Source organism: Oncorhynchus nerka, linkage group LG14 (assembly GCF_034236695.1).
Source record: "Oncorhynchus nerka isolate Pitt River linkage group LG14, Oner_Uvic_2.0, whole genome shotgun sequence".
In the NCBI taxonomy this organism is placed as follows: Eukaryota; Metazoa; Chordata; class Actinopteri; order Salmoniformes; family Salmonidae; genus Oncorhynchus; species Oncorhynchus nerka.
In genome coordinates, this window is record NC_088409.1 from 22,825,517 (window position 1) to 22,841,788 (window position 16,272).

The 16,272-nt window shown below is 51.8% G+C and overlaps 1 pseudogene; it reads right to left on the reverse strand.

The window, feature by feature from the left end:
* Positions 1–1,060: 1,060 nt before the first annotated feature.
* LOC115125393 (tripartite motif-containing protein 46-like) overlaps positions 1,061–16,272 on the reverse strand; it is a 27,817-nt pseudogene continuing 12,605 nt past the window's right edge.

Genomic DNA, 16,272 nt, shown 5'->3' on the forward strand with positions numbered 1-16,272 from the left:
AAGCAAAGAGAAAAGACAGTCCATCATTACTTTAAGACATGGCTCTCATGAGGACCGCCACAGGAAAAGAAGACCCAGAGTTACTTCTGCTGCAGAGGATAAGTTCATTAGAGTTAACTGCACATCAGACTGCAGCCCAAATAAATGCCTCACAGAGCTCAAGTAACAGACACCTCAACATCAACTGTTCAGAGACTGCGTGAATCAGGCCTTCGTGATCGAATTGCTGCAAATAAACCATTACTAAAGGACACCAATAAGAAGAAGGGACATGCTTGGGCCAAGAAACACAAGCAATTGACATTAGACTGGTGGAAATCTGTCCTTTGGTCTGATTAGTCCAAATTTGAGATTTTTGGTTCCAACTGCAGTGTCTTTGTGAGAAGCAGAGTTGGTAAACAGATGATCCCTGCATGTGTTGGTCCCACCGTGTAGCATGGAAGAGGAGGTGTGATAGTGTGGGGATGCTTTGCTGGTGACACTGTCTGTGATTTATTTAGAATTCAAGGCACACTTAACCAACATGGCTACCACAGCATTCTGCAGCAATACACCATCCCATCTGTTTTAGTGGGACTATCATTTGTTTTTTAACAGGACAATAACTCAACACACCTCCAGACTGTGAAAGGGCTATTTGATCAAGAATGATGGACTGCTGCATCAGATGACCTGGCCTCCACAAATATATTTGTTTAACACTTTGGTTACTACATGATTCCAAATGTGTTATTTCATAGTTTTGATATCTTCACTATTATTAGAAAATAGAAAATAGTAAAAATAAACTTTTGACGCGTACTGTATATATATATCTCCCTCTCTCTCTGTCTCTCACACACACACACGTACACACATGCATTCAAGGAAAAATACACACTCTCACACACACATTCAATATACTGTATGAATACTGACAGTCTGAGCCTTGACCCTGTAAGATCTATCTTTTTAGTAATAATCTGTTGAGTAAAAATGTATTATTGCCAGTCATAATAATCATAAAAGCTATGAATAAAAAGCTATAAAACAGTATAAATATTCAGCCAGCTCAGATGAGAATGATAAAATAAGTATTATAATTTTAATTCAGGTGAACACACACACATCCTAAATCTTCCCATTGACATCAACGCATGATTTACGCTAAATCCTTTCTATCCACAATGTGTCAATCCCATTCATCTCTATTTTGTCTCAAAATATAGAATAGATATGTATACCCTCTTGATTTGTAATACATGTTTGAAGCTTATGAGAGAATCTTCCACAATTGTGAGCATTTTGGTTTGGTTTCAAACAATAAGATCTATGTGAAGTGCAGGTAGCATGAGTCCTAACAGATAAAGTCCACTCATGAGTCATTTAACATGTAACATCCCACTCATGAGTCATTTAACAGTTACCAGTTAACGTCCCACTCATGAGCCCTTTAACAGTTACCAGTTAACGTCCCACTCATGAGCCCTTTAACAGTTAACGTCCCACTCATGAGCTCTTTAACAGTTAACGTCCCACTCATGAGCCCTTTAACAGTTAACGTCCCACTCATGAGCCCTTTAACAGTAAACGTCCCATCCATGAGCCCTTTACCAGTTAACGTCCCACTCATGAGCTCTTTAACAGTTAACGTCCCACTCATGAGCCCTTTAACAGTTAACGTCCCACTCATGAGTCATTTACCCGTTAACATCCCACTCATGAGTCATTTACCAGTTAACGTCCCACTCATTAGTCATTTACCAGTTAACGTCCCACTCATGAGTCATTTCTAGTTAACGTCCCACTCATGAGTCCTTTAACAGTTAACATCCCACTCACGAGTCATTTACCAGTAAACGTCCCACTCATGAGCCCTTTAACAGTAAACGTCCCATCCATGAGCCCTTTACCAGTTAACGTCCCACTCATGAGCTCTTTAACAGTTAACGTCCCACTCATGAGCCCTTTAACAGTTAACGTCCCACTCATGAGTCATTTACCCGTTAACATCCCACTCATGAGTCATTTACCAGTTAACGTCCCACTCATTAGTCATTTACCAGTTAACGTCCCACTCATGAGTCATTTCTAGTTAACGTCCCACTCATGAGTCCTTTAACAGTTAACATCCCACTCACGAGTCATTTACCAGTAAACGTCCCACTCATGAGTCATTTAACAGTAAACGTCCCACTCATGAGTCCTTTAACAGTTAACGTCCCACTCATGAGTCCTTTAACAGTAAACGTCCCACTCATGAGTCCTTTAACAGTTAACATCCCACTCATGAGTCATTTAACAGTTAACGTCCCACTCATGAGTCCTTTAACAGTTAACATCCCACTCATGAGTCAATTAACAATAAACGTCCCACTCATGAGTCCTTTAACAGTAAACGTCCCACTCATGAGTCCTTTAACAGTAAACGTCCCACTCATGAGTCCTTTAACAGTTAACGTCCCACTCATGAGTCCTTTAACAGTAAACGTCCCACTCATGAGTCCTTTAACAGTAAACGTCCCACTCATGAGTCCTTTAACAGTAAACGTCCCACTCATGAGTCATTTAACAGTTAACGTCCCACTCATGAGTCCTTGTCAGATGCAACACAGCAACAGTTGGAATCACAGAATACACGTATCCTGATGTAACCTGCAGAACGCTTTATAATCCCCTGGATTCCGGGACATTGACATTCTTCTATTCTGCATAATGTACATCATCAACAGTTGCAGACATTACAAATGAAAGCTAAACATAAACAAGTAAACATCAAGTTGATGAAGGGTCTTTCCAAATCATTCCACTCCATACTTCTTCAGTTACCTAAATTGGTGGCGCGTGATTGGATGGTAACCCTTCTGTGCGGTGGCTCCTCTGTGCTCCGATTGGCCACCAGCTCCTGCAGCTGCAGTGCCCCTCCACCAATGAAACAAAAGGCCGGGCACACAGGGGCAGAGCAATCCACATGCCCCTCCCACAGGGTGCGCAGTGAGTGGGCGTCGTAGAACGTGACCCGCCCCTTTTCGAAGTCCAGACAAACCCCCAGGCGCGGGGGCAGGGGGGCAGTAGGAGGGCCATGGTTGTTCCCATGGGTACTGTGGTGTAAGTTTGCTGCCCCCTGGGGTAAGAGGACCTTGCCCATGCCCATGGTGAGGAAGCAGAAGGGAGGGGAGGAGTCTGGGGAATCCTCAGCCCCACTGTCATGGCCACTGTCTGGGTCATAGCTGGAGAGAGGGAAGGGGGAGAGAGAGGAGGGGGAACGGGAAAAGAGAAGGGGGGATGGGGAGTGAGGAAGAGGGAGGACGGGGGAGACTGAGTTTACTTGGTTAGTTTTAGTGTCACTGGAGCCACTTCTACCTCCCTCTGTCCCCCTACCTCTACCTCCCTCTGTCCCCCTACCTCTACCTCCCTCTGTCCCCCTTCCCTCTCCATCCCTACCTCTACCTCCCTCTGTCCCCCTACCTCTACCTCCCCTCTGTCCCCCTACCTCTACCTCCCTCTGTCCCCCTACCTCTTACCTCCCTCTGTCCCCTACCTCTACCTCCATCTGTCCCCCTTCCCTCTCCATCCCTACCTCTACCTCCCTCTGTCCCCCTACCTCTACCTCCCTCTGTCCCCCTACCTCTACCTCCCTCTGTCCCCCTACATCTATCTGTCCCCTACCTCTACCTCCCTCTGTCCCCCCTACCTCTACCTCCCTCTGTCCCCCTCCCCTCTCCATCCCTCCCTCTGTCCCCCCCTCCCTCTCCATCCCTCCCTCTACCTCCCTCTCTCACCGGGGGCTGGCCATGTCCTGGGGAAGGTGGAACCACTCCTGGAGCTTGGCCTCCTGTCCAACTCCCACCTGAGGAACGCAGATAGAAAAATGACAAATTAAATTGAGTAAATTACACACACCCACGCACGTATGCACACACACACACACTCAAAATATTTATTTCTCACCTTGACCAGGTAGGAGCCAGGCTCCACCGAGCATGCCCAGTAGTGCCTTCCCTGGGTGATGGCCAGGTCGCCTATGAGGAGGTCAGAGGTCAGGTGACAGGAAGTGAGGGAGCGGTCAGCGGCCTGCAGAAGGGAGAGGCCGGGCACGCTGCGGGCATACGTCTGTCCTTTACCCAGAGCCAGTCGGTCAGCATGCAAACCCCAGCGAGAGTCCAGAGAGAAACACAACACTGACGGAGGAGGGAGAGGGGGAGGAGGGAGAGAGGGGGAGGAGAGGGAGAGGGGGGGAAGAGGGGGAGGAGGAGAGGGGAGGAGGGAGAGGGGGAGGAGGAGAAGAGGGGAGGAGGAGAGGGGGGAGGAGGAGAAGAGGAGGAGGAGGAGGAGAGGAGGAGAGGGGGAGGAGGGAGAGGAGAGGAGGAGAGGGGGAGGAGGAGAAGAGGGGAGGAGGAGAGGGGGAGGAGGGAGAGGGGAGGAGGAGGAGAGGAGGAGAGGGAGAGGAGGAGAGGGAGAGGGGGAGGAGGAGGAGGAGGAGGAGAGGGGGAGGAGGAGGAGAGGGAGAGTAGGAGGAGGAGAGGGAGAGGGGGAGAGGAGGAGAGGAGGAGAGGGAGAGGAGAGGGACAGTAGGAGGAGAGGGAGAGGAGGAGAGGGAGAGGGGGAGGAGGAGAGGAGGAGAGGGGGAGGAGGAGGAGGAGAGGGGGAGGAGAGGGAGAGGAGGAGGAGGAGAGGCGAGGAGGAGGAGAGGGGGAGGGGGAGAGGAGGAGAGGGAGAGGAGGAGGAGGAGAGGGAGAGGAGGAGGAGAGGGGGAGGGGGAGAGGGGGAGGAGGGGGAGAGGAGGAGAGGGAGAGGAGCAGAGGAGCAGACCTGCTTACATCTACAGGAAACTGATGTATTCTGGAAGAATAAATACACCCCAGGAAAGAGAGGAAACAAAGAGAATAAATACACCCCAGGAAAGAGAGGGAATGAGGAGAATAAATACACCCCAGGAAAGAGAGGGAATGAGGAGAATAAATACACCCCAGGAAAGAGAGGGAATGAGGAGAATAAATACACCCCAGGAAAGAGAGGGAACAAGGAGAATAAATACACCCCAGGAAAGAGAGGGAACGAGGAGAATAAATACACCCCAGGAAAGAGAGGGAATGAGGAGAATAAATACACCCCAGGAAAGAGAGGGAATGAGGAGAATAAATACACCCCAGGAAAGAGAGGGATAAAGAGAGAGAGAGAGAGAGAGGTAGGAGAAGGACAGAGAGGGAGAGATGTCGATAAAGAGAGAGAGATGTCGATAAAGAGAGAGAGCGAGAGGTAGGAGAAGGACAGAGAGGGAGAGATGTTGACACAGAGAGAGAGAGAGAGGTAGGAGAAGGACAGAGAGGGAGAGATGTTGATAGAGAGAGAGAGAGGTAGGAGAAGGACAGAGAGGGAGAAATGTTGATAAAGAAAGAGAGAGAGGTAGGAGAAGGACAGAGAGGGAGAGAGGTTGATAAAGAGAGAGAGAGAGAGAGGTAGGAGAAGGACAGAGAGGGAGAAATGTTGATAAAGAAAGAGAGAGAGGTAGGAGAAGGACAGAGATGGAGAGATGTTGATAAAGAGAGAGAGAGAGGTAGGAGAAGGACAGAGAGTGAGAGATGTTGATAGAGAGAGGTAGCAGAAGGACAGAGAGGGAGAGATGTTGATAGAGAGAGAGAGAGAGGTAGGAGAAGGACAGAGAGGGAGAGAGGTTGATAAAGAGAGAGAGAGGTAGGAGAAGGACAGAGAGGGAGAGATGTTGATAAAGAGAGAGAGAGAGGTAGGAGAAGGACAGAGAGGGAGAGATGTTGATAGAGAGAGGTAGGAGAAAGATAGAGAGGGAGAGATGTTGATAAAGAGAGAGAGAGGTAGGAGAAGGACAGAGAGGGAGAAATGTTGATAGAGAGAGGTAGGAGAAAGATAGAGAGGGAGAGATGTTGATAAAGAGAGAGAGAGAGGTAGGAGAAGGACAGAGAGGGAGAGATGTTGATAGAGAGAGGTAGGAGAAGGACAGAGAGGGAGAGATGTTGATAGAGAGAGAGAGAGAGAGGTAGGAGAAGGACAGAGAGGGAGAGAGGTTGATAAAGAGAGAGAGAGGTAGGAGAAGGACAGAGAGGGAGAGAGGTTGATAAAGAGAGAGAGAGGTAGGAGAAGGACAGAGAGGGTGAGATGTTGATAAAGAGAGAGAGAGGTAGGAGAAGGACAGAGAGGGAGAGATGTTGATAAAGAGAGAGGTAGGAGAAGGACAGAGAGGGAGAGATGTTGATAAAGAGAGAGGTAGGAGAAAGACAGAGAGGGAGAGATGTTGATAAAGAGAGAGAGAGGTAGGAGAAGGACAGAGAGGGAGAGATGTTGATAAAGAGAGAGAGAGGTAGGAGAAGGACAGAGAGTGAGAAATGTTGATAAAGAGAGAGAGAGGTAGGAGAAGGACAGGGAGGGAGAAATGTTGATAAAGAGAGAGAGAGGTAGGAGAAGGACAGAGAGGGAGAAATGTTGATAAAGAGAGAGAGAGAGGTAGGAGAAGGACAGAGAGTGAGAGATGTTGATAAAGAGAGAGAGAGGTAGGAGAAGGACAGAGAGGGAGATATGTTGATAAAGAGAGAGAGAGGTAGGAGAAGGACAGAGAGGGAGATATGTTGATAAAGAGAGAGAGAGAGGTAGGAGAAGGACAGAGAGTGAGAGATGTTGATAGAGAGAGGTAGCAGAAGGACAGAGAGGGAGAGATGTTGATAAAGAGAGAGAGAGAGGTAGGAGAAGGACAGAGAGTGAGAGATGTTGATAGAGAGAGGTAGCAGAAGGACAGAGAGGGAGAGATGTTGATAGAGAGAGGTAGGAGAAGGACAGAGAGGGAGAAATGTTGATAAAGAAAGAGAGAGAGGTAGGAGAAGGACAGAGATGGAGAGATGTTGATAAAGAGAGAGAGAGAGGTAGGAGAAGGACAGAGAGTGAGAGATGTTGATAGAGAGAGGTAGCAGAAGGACAGAGAGGGAGAGATGTTGATAGAGAGAGAGAGAGAGGTAGGAGAAGGACAGAGAGGGAGAGAGGTTGATAAAGAGAGAGAGAGGTAGGAGAAGGACAGAGAGGGAGAGATGTTGATAAAGAGAGAGAGAGAGGTAGGAGAAGGACAGAGAGGGAGAGATGTTGATAGAGAGAGGTAGGAGAAAGATAGAGAGGGAGAGATGTTGATAAAGAGAGAGAGAGGTAGGAGAAGGACAGAGAGGGAGAAATGTTAATAGAGAGAGGTAGGAGAAAGATAGAGAGGGAGAGATGTTGATAAAGAGAGAGAGAGAGGTAGGAGAAGGACAGAGAGGGAGAGATGTTGATAGAGAGAGGTAGGAGAAGGACAGAGAGGGAGAGATGTTGATAGAGAGAGAGAGAGAGGTAGGAGAAGGACAGAGAGGGAGAGAGGTTGATAAAGAGAGAGAGAGGTAGGAGAAGGACAGAGAGGGAGAGAGGTTGATAAAGAGAGAGAGAGGTAGGAGAAGGACAGAGAGGGTGAGATGTTGATAAAGAGAGAGAGAGAGGTAGGAGAAGGACAGAGAGGGAGAGATGTTGATAAAGAGAGAGGTAGGAGAAGGACAGAGAGGGAGAGATGTTGATAAAGAGAGAGGTAGGAGAAAGACAGAGAGGGAGAGATGTTGATAAAGAGAGAGAGAGGTAGGAGAAGGACAGAGAGGGATAAATGTTGATAAAGAGAGAGAGAGGTAGGAGAAGAACAGAGAGGGAGAGATGTCGATAAAGAGAGAGAGAGGTAGGAGAAGGACAGAGAGGGAGAAATGTTGATAAAGAGAGAGAGAGAGGTAGGAGAAGGACAGAGAGGGAGATATGTTGATAAAGAGAGAGAGAGGTAGGAGAAGGACAGAGAGGGAGAAATGTTGATAAAGAGAGAGAGAGGTAGGAGAAGGACAGAGAGGGAGAAATGTTGATAAAGAGAGAGAGAGAGGTAGGAGAAGGACAGAGAGGGAGATATGTTGATAAAGAGAGAGAGAGGTAGGAGAAGGACAGAGAGGGAGAAATGTTGATAAAGAGAGAGAGAGAGGTAGGAGAAGGACAGAGAGGGAGATATGTTGATAAAGAGAGAGAGAGGTAGGAGAAGGACAGAGAGTGAGAGATGTTGATAGAGAGAGGTAGCAGAAGGACAGAGAGGGAGAGATGTTGATAAAGAGAGAGAGAGAGGTAGGAGAAGGACAGAGAGTGAGAGATGTTGATAGAGAGAGGTAGCAGAAGGACAGAGAGGGAGAGATGTTGATAGAGAGAGGTAGGAGAAGGACAGAGAGGGAGAGATGTTGATAAAGAGAGAGAGAGAGAGAGAGAGGTAGGAGAAGGACAGAGAGGGAGAGATGTTGATAAAGAGAGAGAGAGGTAGGAGAAGGACAGAGAGTGAGAGATGTTGATAAAGAGAGAGAGAGAGGTAGGAGAAGGACAGAGAGGGAGAGATGTTGATAAAGAGAGAGAGGGGTAGGAGAAGGACAGAGAGTGAGAGATGTTGATAAAGAGAGGTAGGAGAAGGACAGAGAGGGAGAGATGTTGATAAAGAGAGAGAGAGAGAGGTAGGAGAAGGACAGAGAGGGAGAGATGTTGATAGAGAGAGGTAGGAGAAAGATAGAGAGGGTGAGATGTTGATAGAGAGAGAGAGAGAGAGAGGTATGAGAATGACAGAGAGGGAGAGATGTTGATAGAGAGAGGTAGGAGAAAGATAGAGAGGGAGAGATGTTGATAAAGAGAGAGAGAGGTAGGAGAAGGACAGAGAGTGGGATGGTAGGATTCTTCTGAGATGAATCAAGTGTTAGCAAAGTGAAAGAGAGATAGGGAAATAAAGGGATGGAGAGATGGAGAGAGGATGGAGGGATGGAGAGAGGATGGACGGATGGAGAGAGGATGGACGGATGGAGAGAGGATGGAGGGATGGAGAGAGGATGGACGGATGGAGAGAGGATGGACGGATGGAGAGAGGATGGACGGATGGAGAGAGGATGGAGGGACGGAGAGAGGATGGACGGATGGAGAGAGGATGGACGGATGGAGAGAGGATGGACTGATGGAGAGAGGATGGACGGATGGAGAGAGGATGGACAGATGGAGAGAGGATGGAAGGAGGATGGAGGATGAAGAGAGGATGGACGGATGGAGAGAGGATGGATAGATGGAGAGAGGATGGAGAGAGGATGGAGGATGGGGAGAGGATGGATGGTTGGAGAGAGGATGGATGGATGGAGAGAGGATGGAGAGAGGATGGGCGGATGGAGAGAGGATGGAGAGAGGATGGAGGGAGGATGGATGGATGGAGAGAGGATGGAAGGATGGAGAGAGAATGGGGGGATGGAGAGAGGATGGATGGATGGAGAGAGGATGGAGAGACGATGGAGGATGGAGAGAGGATGGACGGATGGAGAGAGGATGTAGAGAGGATGGGCGGATGGAGAGAGGATGGAGAGAGGATGGAGGGAGGATGGGGACGGATGGAGAGAGGATGGAGAGAGGATGGAGAGAGGATGGAGAGAGGCTGGGGGGATGGAGAGAGGATGGAGGGATGGAGAGAGGATGGAGGGATGGAGAGAGGATGGAGGGATGGAGAGAGGATGGAGGGATGGAGAGAGGATGGACGGATGGAGAGAGGATGGAGAGAGGATGGAGAGAGGATGGAGAGAGGATGGGGGGATGGAGAGAGGATGGAGGGATGGAGAGAGGATGGAGGGATGAAGAGAGGATGGAGAGAGGATGGAGGGATGGAGAGAGGATGGAGAGAGGATGGAGAGAGGATGGAGGGATGGAGAGAGGATGGAGAGAGGATGGAGGGATAGAGAGAGGATGGAGGGATGGAGAGAGGATGGAGGGATGGAGAGAGGATGAAGAGAGGATGGAGGGATGGAGAGAGGATGGAGAGAGGATGGGGGGATGAGGAGAGGATGGAGGGATGGAGAGAGGATGGAGAGAGGATGGAGAGAGGATGGAGAGAGGATGGGGGGGGATGGAGAGAGGATGGAGAGAGGATGGAGGGAGGATGGACGGATGGAGAGAGGATGGAGAGAGGATGGAGAGAGGATGGAGGGATGGAGAGAGGATGGAGGGATGGAGAGAGGATGGGGGGATGGAGAAAGGATGGAGGGATGGAGAGAGGATGGAGGGATGGAGAGAGGATGGAGGGATGGAGAGAGGATGGACGGATGGAGAGAGGATGGAGAGAGGATGGAGAGAGGATGGGGGGATGGAGAGAGGATGGAGGGATGGAGAGAGGATGGAGGGATGGAGAGAGGATGGAGGGATGGAGAGAGGATGGAGAGAGGATGGAGGGATGGAGAGAGGATGGAGAGAGGATGGAGGGATGGAGAGAGGATGGAGAGAGGATGGACGGATGGAGAGAGGATGGAGAGAGGATGGAGGGATGGAGAGAGGATGGAGGGATGGAGAGAGGATGGAGGGATGGAGAGAGGATGAAGAGAGGATGGAGGGATGGAGAGAGGATGGAGAGAGGATGGGGGGATGAGGAGAGGATGGAGAGACGATGGAGGGATGGAGAGAGGATGGAGAGAGGATGGAGGGATGGAGAGAGGATGGAGAGAGGATGGACGGATGGAGAGAGGATGGAGAGAGGATGGAGGGATGGAGAGAGGATGGAGGGATGGAGAGAGGATGGAGGGATGGAGAGAGGATGGAGGGATGGAGAGAGGATGAAGAGAGGATGGAGGGATGGAGAGAGGATGGAGAGAGGATGGGGATGAGGAGAGGATGGAGAGAGGATGGAGGGATGGAGAGAGGATGGAGAGAGGATGGAGGGATGGAGAGAGATGGAGAGAGGATGGAGAGAGGATGGAGAGAGGATGGGGGATGGAGAGAGGATGGAGAGAGGATGGAGGGATGGAGAGGGGATGGAGAGAGGATGGAGAGAGGATGGAGAGAGGATGGGGGATGGAGAGAGGGATGGAGAGAGGATGGAGGGAGGATGGGGGATGGAGAGATGGAGAGAGGATGGAGAGAGGATGGGGGATGGAGAGAGGATGGAGAGAGGATGGGGATGGAGAGAGGATGGAGGGATGGAGAGAGGATGGAGGGATGGAGAGAGGATGGGGGATGGAGAGAGGATGGGGATGGAGAGGATGGAGGGATGGAGAGAGGATGGGGGGATGGAGAGAGGATGGAGAGAGGATGGGGGTGGAGAGAGGATGGAGAGAGGATGGGGGTGGAGAGGATGGAGAGAGGATGGAGGGATGGAGAGAGGGCCGGGGGTGGAGAGAGGATGGAGGGATGGAGAGAGGGCCGGGTTGGAGAGAGGATGGAGGGATGGAGAGAGGATGGGGGATGGAGAGAGGATGGAGAGAGGATGGGGATGGAGAGGATGGAGGGATGGAGAGAGGATGGAGGGATGGAGAGAGGGCCGGGGGTGGAGAGAGGATGGAGGGATGGGTGAGAGGGCTGGGGTGGAGAGAGATGGAGGGATGGAGAGAGAATGGAGGGATGGAGAGAGGATGGAGGGATGGAGAGAGGATGGAGGGATGGAGAGAGGATGGATGGATGGAGAGAGGATGGGCCGATGGAGAGAGGATGGAGAGAGGATGGAGGGAGGATGGACGGATGGAGAGAGGATGGAAGGATGGAGAGAGGATGGGGGGATGGAGAGAGGATGGATGGATGGAGAGAGGATGGAGAGAGGATGGAGAGAGGATGGAGGATGGAGAGAGGATGGACGGATGGAGAGAGGATGGAGAGAGGATGGGTGGATGGAGAGAGGATGGAGAGAGGATGGAGGGAGGATGGACGGATGGAGAGAGGATGGAGAAAGGATGGAGAGAGGATGGAGAGAGGATGGAGAGAGGATGGAGGGATCGAGAGAGGATGGAGGGATGGAGAGAGGATGGAGGGATGGAGAGAGGATGGAGGGATGGAGAGAGGATGGAGAGAGGATGGGGGGATGGAGAGAGGATGGAGGGATGGAGAGATGATGGAGGGATGGAGAGAGGATGGAGAGAGGATGGACGGATGGAGAGAGGATGGAGAGAGGATGGAGAGAGGATGGGGGGATGGAGAGAGGATGGAGGGATGGAGAGAGGATGGAGAGAGGATGGAGAGAGGATGGAGGGATGGAGAGAGGATGGAGGGATGGAGAGAGGATGGAGAGAGGATGGAGGGATGGAGAGAGGATGGAGAGAGGATGGAGGGATGGAGAGAGGATGGAGGGATGGAGAGAGGATGGAGAGAGGATGGAGAGAGGGTGGACGGATGGAGAGAGGATGGAGAGAGGATGGAGGGATGGAGAGAGGATGGAGAGAGGATGGAGAGAGGATGGAGAGAGGATGGAGGGATGGAGAGAGGATGGAGAGAGGATGGAGAGAGGATGGAGAGAGGATGGAGGGATGGAGAGAGGATGGAGGGATGGAGAGAGGATGGAGGGATGGAGAGAGGATGGAGAGAGGATGGGGATGGAGAGAGGATGGAGAGAGGATGGAGAGAGGATGGAGAGAGGATGGAGGGATGGAGAGAGGATGGAGAGAGGATGGAGAGAGGATGGGGGGATGGAGAGAGGATGGAGAGAGGATGGAGGGATGGAGAGAGGATGGAGAGAGGATGGGGGATGGAGAGAGGATGGAGAGAGGATGGAGGGAGGATGGGGGGATGGAGAGAGGATGGAGAGAGGATGGGGGGATGGAGAGAGGATGGAGAGAGGATGGGGGATGGAGAGAGGATGGAGGGATGGAGAGAGGATGGAGGGATGGAGAGAGGATGGGGGATTGAGAGAGGATGGGGGATGGAGAGGATGGAGGGATGGAGAGAGGATGGGGGATGGAGAGAGGATGGAGAGAGGATGGGGGATGGAGAGAGATGGAGAGAGGATGGGGGATGGAGAGGATGGAGGGATGGAGAGAGGATGGAGGGATGGAGAGAGGGCCGGGGGGTGGAGAGAGGATGGGGGGATGGAGAGAGGATGGGGATGGAGAGGATGGAGGGATGGAGAGAGGATGGGGGGATGGAGAGAGGATGGAGAGAGGATGGGGGATGGAGAGAGATGGAGAGAGGATGGGGGATGGAGAGGATGGAGGGATGGAGAGAGGATGGAGGGATGGAGAGAGGGGCGGGGTGGAGAGAGGATGGAGGGATGGAGAGAGGATGGGGGGATGGAGAGAGGATGGAGAGAGGATGGGGATGGAGAGGATGGAGGGATGGAGAGAGGATGGAGGGATGGAGAGAGGGCCGGGGTGGAGAGAGGATGGAGGGATGGAGAGAGGGCCGGGGGGTGGAGAGAGGATGGAGGGATGGAGAGAGAATGGAGGGATGGAGAGAGGATGGAGGGATGGAGAGAGGATGGAGGGATGGAGAGAGGATGGAGGGATGGAGAGACGGCCGGGGGGTGGAGAGAGGATGGAGAGAGGATGGAGGGATGGAGAGAGGGCCGGGGGGTGGAGCTGGGTTACAGAACAGAGGGAGTGGGTTATGCAGAGAGAAGATGAGGGAATTGAGAAGGTGAAGGGATAGATTGGGACAAAATAGGTATTGACTTTGTTAAACAATTCCCCAACAATAATTGTATCATGAATTTCGTAAGTACGTGTCTGTGTGTGTGTCTCACCTGGTGCGGGTGGTGTGTGCAGGTAAACCTCTTCACTGTACTCTCCAAACCCCGCCTTATTGCTTCCTTTCACCCTTAACACGTACACACTGTCCATCTCCAGCCTGTCAATCACAGCACTAGTCCCGCCCACCTCCTCCAGGCGTTGCCACACCAGTGGAGCATTGGGACTCCTGATCTCTCCTCCCCAACCTGCCTCGGTCAATCCCATTCGCCGCTGAAACTCCACGGAGAAGTGCCAGGCAGGGGCGGAGTCCTGGGGGAGTCGCCAGCACAGGAACAGCTGGTCATAGGCCAGCGTGCGCTGAGTGTCAATCACAGGAGCTAATGGGGCTGTAGCAGGGGTGGGGCAGAGAAGAAAAGGGAGTTATATTGGTGGATGGGATGAGTTAGCTTTCAGATCTAATCTCTTACACAGACGGACCTCTTATGTATCCCATGCTGCTGATGAGTTTCACTTCTCTGGAGGCGTCCATGTGGAAGTGTCTGAAGGAGGGATCAGCCGAGAGAGAGAAACACTGCAGATTCTCTATGGCTTTCACCAGCCTGGAGAGAGTGACAGAGAGAGTCAGAGACAGAGAAAAAGAGAGAGAAACACTGCAGATTCTCTATTGCTTTCACCAGCCTGGAGAGAGAGAAAGAGAGAGAGTCAGAGACAGAGGAAAAGAGAGAGAAACACTGCAGATTCTCTATGGCTTTCACCAGCCTGGAGAGAGAGAAAGAGAGAGTCAGAGACAGAGAAAAAGAGAGAGAAACACTGCAGATTCTCTATGGCTTTCACCAGCCTGGAGAGAGAGAAAGAGAGAGAGTCAGAGACAGAGAAAAAGAGAGAGCAACACTGCAGATTCTCTATGGCTTTCACCAGCCTGGAGAGAGAGAAAGAGAGAGAGTCAGAGACAGAGAAAAAGAGAGAGAAAGAGCGAGAGAGAAAATAGAAACGGGGAGAGAGAAAATATAGAGGGGGGCGGGGATGGTAAGTGTTAAGCGTTGATATTGCACCTGTTATTTACCCACGGTGTGTGTGTGCGCGTGCGCATGTGTGTCTTGCATCTACCACCCGTACCTGTTGTGGGTGATTCGTGCGGCCTGTACGAAGCAGGGTTGGTCGGTCTCTTTGAGCAGCTCCTGTGTGTAGGCCATTAAACCGCCGTGCTCCTGCAGACCCTCCTCTCAGACACCTGGGCCGACAGGGCCTCCCCTCCTCAGCCGGGCCCCTCCAGGGCCAGGGTCAACGCTCCCTGTCGCTCCACTAGAGACGCCCCCAGCTCCCTCACAGACTGGGACAACTGCTCCCTCGCCAACGCACTGTTCAACTAGAGAGGGAGTTGAGAGGGGGTTTAAGGGGATGTGGTAGAGGGAGAGAGGGGGGGGGGTGGAGAGGGTAGAGGGAGAGAGAGAGGGGGGAGAAGGGAGAGGGTATAGGGAGAGTGAGAGGGAGAGAGTGTGGGGGAGGGGAGAAGAAGGGAGGGGGTAGAGGGAGGGAAAGAAGAGCATGAAGGTTATACTGTGATGGAGAGAAAGAGGCAATCGAAGGATAGAGGGAAGAAAGTAGTGGATTGGACGAAAGAGAGACAGAAAGGATGGAGAGAGAGTTTACCTCCATGTGTGTGATGGCACTCTCCAGCTGAGTTATCTGAGCCTTTACTGTGTCCTGATTGGCCAGAATGTAGTTGATCTCCTTGGTGATTTTGTCCTCAGGTGTTAAGAGAGACAGATGACAATATCAGCAAGCAAACATGTAGCTTCATGGTTTGATAGATATATAGATAGATAGATATATAAATAGATAGATAGATAGATAGATACCTTTAGTGCCTGGCAGGCCTGTGCGATGGGCGCCACCTTGTGGCCGTGGTGGACTCTGTGGAGCTTACAGACAGGACACAGCAGCCTCTGGCAGGAGCGACAGTACCACAACAACCTCTCCTGCTCATGCTCCAGACACGTTAGGACCTAATAGGGGAGAACGGGGGAGAGGAGGAGAGGAGGAGAGGAGAGAGGGGGAGGGGGAGAGGGCAAGAGCGGAGGGGGAGGAGAGGAGAGAGGGGGAAGGAAGAGAGGGCAAGAGGAGAGAAGGAGGAGAGAGGAGAGGGGAGGAGCGGAGAGGAGAGGGAGGAGGGGGAGAGGGGTTGAGGGGAGAGGAGGGGAAAGGAGATGGCAGGAGCGGAGACGAGGGAAGGAGGGGGAGAGGAGGGAGAGGGGGAAGAGGAGAGGGGAGGAGGGGAGGAGGGGAGGAGGGCAGAGAGGGGTAGGTGGAGAGGGCAGGAGCGAGAGGAGAGGGGAGGGGAGAGGAGGGGGAGATGAGGAGAGGAGAGAGGGCAAGAGAAGAGGAGGAGAGAGGAGAGGGCAGGAGGGGAGAGAGAGGGGAGGAGGGGAGAGGAGAGGGCAGGAGCGGAGACGAGGAGAGGAGGGGAGAGAGGGGAAGAGGAGAGGGGAGGAGGGGAGGAGGGGAGAGGAGAGGAGAGGAGAGGAGAGGAGAGGAGAGGAGAGATATAACAGGAGGAGGAAGAAAAGGAGGTCACCAGCCAAACTCACAGAGAGTCACTGTGGAGGGAACACATGAAGGAGAGAGAGAGAGGGACTGTAGAGGAAACAGGTGAAGGAGAGAGAGAGAGGGCCTGTAGAGGAAACAGGTGAAGGAGAGAGAGAGAGGGACTGTAGAGGAAACAGGTGAAGGAGAGAGAGAGAGGGACTGTAGAGGAAACAGGTAAAGGAGAGAGAGAGAGGAACTGTAGAGGAAACAGGTGAAGGAGAGAGAGAGAGGGACTGTA